Genomic DNA, 5,174 nt, shown 5'->3' on the forward strand with positions numbered 1-5,174 from the left:
TAAGAATGTAAGCTCTTGATCTTATCCATTTTTCTTGTCAGTATCTAGCACAGCGTGACACACATGGCAAGTTCTCAAGAAAGGTTTATTGAATGAATTCACGGATGGATGGATGGATGGATGGATGGATGGATGGATGGATGGATAAATGAATAAATGACTGACCTACGGGATCATCTGAAGGCTTGTTCTAGGAAGACATGCCTCGATGATCTTGCAGAACATTCCAGCTCCTCCTGTCTTCTTCTGATGAGTTACTTAACATCACTGAGGCTTAGATTTCTTATTTATAAAATGAAAGCAATGCTACCCATTTCATTAGGTTGTTGTGAATCTCAGAGTAGGTAACTCATGGTGAGTGCTGATTCATGAACCAGACATTGTTCCTCATCACTCTCTATACATTTAGTCTATCTTCTACTGGCATAAGTTGTCCAGGGTTACACTAGGACAGTAGCAACCATGCTATAATGAGGCAAAATTATAATGTGGCTCCAAAAGCTCAGGAATTTTGAGTGTTCAGATGACTTTTTTTTTTTTTTTTTTACTGGGCAGGAGAAGAACTATGTCAATTCCTCAATTCAGCTTACTTTACAATAGAAACCTTGTAAATTAGAGTATGTAAGAATACTCCCAAACTTCCACTTCCCACAAATTAAAGAATAAATATCATGAAGAACTTCCTGGCTTATGACACCTAAAAATGCTGGATAAAAGATGTTAAAATGCTTAAATGAGTTGTCAGAAAAATAATGGAAATCATTAGAGTCTAAAAATACAAGAAAATACAAATTTTCAAAGGTAACCACCCTAAAGTAATGGGACCCTGAAAACATTTGCTTATTCCTGGTGGCCTAGAGTCTTCATTTTAATGGAAATCAAGGAGGGATAAAGATACAATGCCTAAGACCTGAACAGGATGAACACACACACAAATCCCTAAATAGGCCAGGACCCAGAAGTTGACATCTTTAATGCAAGGGTAAACCAAAAGAAGAAAATCTAGCCCACAAAAGAACATAGTAAATAAATATTTTATCTCAATCTTGACTCTGAGTAGAGTCTAAAATTCCTATTCACAAGTAGTTCTCATAAGGTTTAGAGCCAGAATCTAGAATTTACACTCCATATGTGATCCCCAAATACCTAACCTTAGAATTTATTTTTTTTAAAGATCTTATTTATTTATTTGACAGAGACACAGCAAGAGAGGGAACACAAGCAGGGAGAGTGGGAGAGAGAGAAGCAGGCTTCTCTGTGAGCACAGAGCCTGATGCAGGGCTCAATCCCAGAACTCCAGGATCATGACCTGAGCCAAAGATAGTTGCTTAAGGACTGAGCCACCCACATACCCACATACCCCCTTAGAATTTAATTTAAAGTGACTCAAGATTACTAATGCCTTCCTAGGTAAATATACATACCTTAAGCAAAGGCCTCAAGTATTTCCTCAGGTAATTATAAACTCACTAAAATATAAAAATACAAAACACAAGAGGAAACAAGACATTTGAATGAGAATGAGTAGAAATAACAACAGGATTATAGTTACAAAAATGGCTGATATTGGAATTATCAATTAGGAAATATAAAGTGGTTAGGTTTGATATAATTATTTTTACAAAAAGAATATTTGAGGTATAATAAGGTATAGGAACTATGAAGTGTGATCAGGTAGATTTGTAAAAAGAACCAAATAGAACTTCCAGGTGAAAAAAAAAAAAACACATAATAAATGAACTAAAAACACAGTAGATGGATATAGCATTAGATACAATGAAAGAGAGAATTAATGAACTGGAAGGAAGAACTGAAGAGTTATTCAATATGCAGAAGAAGGGAAAAGAAATTGAAAAAAATTTAAATGAAAGTTAAGACACGTGAAGGAGATGATAGCAGTAGCCATTGTAGTCACGCTGTTATGGATACTCTGGGGTTTCTCTGAGAGGCTCTTGATCAGAGGTGTCAATGAAATATGTAAGCCACTACATAAGTTGTTCTGGATATTCCTAATGGATTGAATAACATGTTTGAAAATGGACTTGGGCCTCTGAAGACTCTGGGTTCTCAAATTACACAGTAGGGCTTTGATTGGTTAATCTTAGAAGCTTAAAGTGAAAATAAGAAAAATAATGGACAGGCATCTGGGTGGCTCAGTGGGTTAAAGCCCCTGCCTTCGGCTTGGGTCATGATCCCAGGTTCCTGGATCAAGCCCCACACACTGGGCTTGCTGCTCAGCAGGGATCCTGCTTCATTCTCTCTCTTTGCCTGCCTCTCTGCCTACTTGTGATCTCCATCTGTCAAATAAATAAATAAAATCTTTTTTTAAAAAAGAAAGAATATAATGGAACATTTTATTCTCTGGAATATATGGATTTCAAGGGCATCAAGAAGAGACCCAAATTAGATCTGGATCTTAAAAATGAAAGCGTAGGCGCTCATTTCAATGCCTATACCTCCAGAAAGTAGACCATATATTTGCCAAAGAACTCTTTAAAGATTTTCCAACAGCTTTAGAAATTCTTGATGATATAATGAAAAACAGTACATTGGGAGAAACAGAGTCAAAGCCAAGAAGTTGTTTTTTATTATCTACATGTCACAACTTATCAAAATACTGCTCTTCGATGGGTGATTTGGGGACCAATGGAAAACATCAACCCTAAAAATCATAAGGACTTAGTGAACTATGTAATCACATAAGGGGCCAAGAAGAGTCCCCAAGAATTTTCTATGATGAATAACTTGAGTTATCAAGGTTTCATTTTTGTGACTTTTGTCCACACCCAAAGAAGAAATACCAACTCTGCCTCCATGAAAATTCACAGGAAATAAGAACTGAATGAAGAATGACAAGGTGGCTTTGACACACCTCGCAAGAGCTGTTGAAACTGTTGGTTAGGCACATCCATATACAATCTCTTTCAGGAGAGTAAACACACTGATTGACAACTAAAATTGCCATTCCAGAGGAGGAATAAATTTATCTAGCAAAACAACTAAGTTCATTTGTCATGGCAACCTCTGTCCTAGCTTCTAGTCTTTCCATATTTCCTACACAGATATAGAATTGTGGGGAAGCTATATGAGTTGTGAATCAGCCATAATTGCAGACGTGTTACATATTATTCCTAAAAAATAAATGTGATTATGGATTCATATCACTGAAAATAAAGTTGCACAAGCCAAAATTCCTCTAAAAACAAACATGTTGTTGCAACTCTATGGTTCAAGTTCAAATTATAATGATATTGATAGGTTAATGTTATATTATAATAGAAGAATTCCCATCCCCTGAGCTTGAAGCTGACTGCAATGCAAGGGTAAAGAAAAAGAAGAAAATCTGAACTTAACACTGCAGATGCTAAGACAGTTCAAGATGTGTGCACTGAATATATTTAGGATGAGAGCTATTGCTGTTGTTAGTTTCATTGAGCAAGATTTTAACTGGATTTGCAGTAACCTATGCTGGTTTTGTGATTTAAATGCTCTTAACAAAAATATTTTTAATATACTGGTAGTTATAAAACTACCAGAGATCTGCATGTTTTAAGCTATTAAACTTTAAAGGAAAAAAATAAAAATGAACACATATATTTGAGAAAGAAGACATGGAGACTATAATTAAGATATCTAACACATTAAATTAGAATACAAGAAAGAAGTAATAGAGAAAACGAAGAAGCAATATTCAAAGAGATGTTTACAAAGAATTATTATGAATTTACAAAAGACAGAAATCCTCAGATTTAAGAAACCCATTGAATCTCCAGCAGAATAAATAAAAAGAAATACAAGACAGATAGATTCATTGTAAAGATACTACAGAACATCAAAAGATGGAAGGAAGGATATAGAAGGAAGGAAGGAAGGAAGGAAGGAAGGAAGGAAGGAAAAGGAGAGGAGGGGAGGGAGGAAAGGAGGGAGGGAGGAGAGAAAAGGGAAGGGAAGGAAAGGGAAGAGAAGAGGAGAGGAGAATTGAGAAGAGAAAGGAAGGGGAGGGGAGGGGAGGGGAGGGGAGGGGAGGGAGGGAGGGAAAAAAAGAGAACCTTAAAAGCAGCTAGGAAAAAAAGATTACTGGCAAAGGCAAATAAGTAAGTTAGATTGACATCTGATTTCCAAATAGCCACAATGAAAAATCTGAATATAATGGAATTTTCTTAAGCAGAAAGGAAATAACCATCAAGAATGATATGACCATAGGGGCACCTAGGTGCTCAGTCATTAAGTGTCTGCCTTCAACTCAGGTCATGATCCCAGGGTCCTGGGATGAAGCCCTGCACTGGGGCTCAAGAGAAACCTGCCTCTCCCTCTCCCACTTCCCCTGCTTGTGTTCCCTCTCTCGCTGTGTCTCTCTGTGAAATCAATCAATCAACCAATCTTTTAAAAAAAAGTATGCTATGACCATAGAAATTGTCTATCAAGAACAAAAATAAACTTAAGGCAATATTCAGAAACTAAAAAAATACAAAATACTCAGACTCTTTTTTTTTATAACTAAACATCATTTATTTAATTTGCAGTGGCTGCTCTATAAGTTCTTTTATAGACATCATTTCACATATTGCTGCTTTCAGAACAGCAACTCTCACTTGCACACTCTCCCTCTCCCTCCTTTCTTCCTTCTCACCCCCTATCCTCAATTAACCAATTAGTCAATTTCTCAGTCTCTCTCTTGCTTTCCCTGTATCCTCATTTGTTCATCTCAAAGTGAGAACTCTTTTACCTCGAGTGGACATATAGCCCAGTGATTAGATATCCTACTCAATTATCTTCTTAAAGAAATATAATTATTCTTAAAATAATTATTTAATAAAACGTTTTCCATTTCTCATTTCACACTCAAGCTAAAACAATGACTTGCTTGTTTTCACATCTTAAACAAAATTAAACCTTTCTTCTTTAGCTCTAATTTCTTTCTCTTTTTTTCATAAAAATAAATAACTTTTTTTATTAACATATAATGTATTATTAGACCCAGGGGAACAGGTCTTTGAACCATCAGGCTTATACACTTTACAGAACTCACCATAACACATACCCTCCCCAACGTCCATAGCCCAACCACCCTATCCCTACCCCCTCTCCCTGGCAACCCTCAGTTTGTTTTGTGAGAGTAAGAGTCTCTTACGGTTTTTCTCCCTCCTGATCCCATCTTGTTTCATTTTTTCCTT

At 36.2% G+C, this 5,174-nt stretch overlaps 1 pseudogene; it reads left to right on the forward strand.

The window, feature by feature from the left end:
* The first annotated feature begins 1,659 nt into the window (after positions 1 to 1,659).
* LOC132000907 (mitochondrial-processing peptidase subunit beta-like) lies at positions 1,660 to 3,298 on the forward strand (annotated as a pseudogene).
* Positions 3,299 to 5,174: the final 1,876 nt, after the last annotated feature.

The sequence above is a fragment of the Mustela nigripes genome, chromosome 1, assembly GCF_022355385.1.
Source record: "Mustela nigripes isolate SB6536 chromosome 1, MUSNIG.SB6536, whole genome shotgun sequence".
NCBI classification, from domain to species: Eukaryota; Metazoa; Chordata; class Mammalia; order Carnivora; family Mustelidae; genus Mustela; species Mustela nigripes.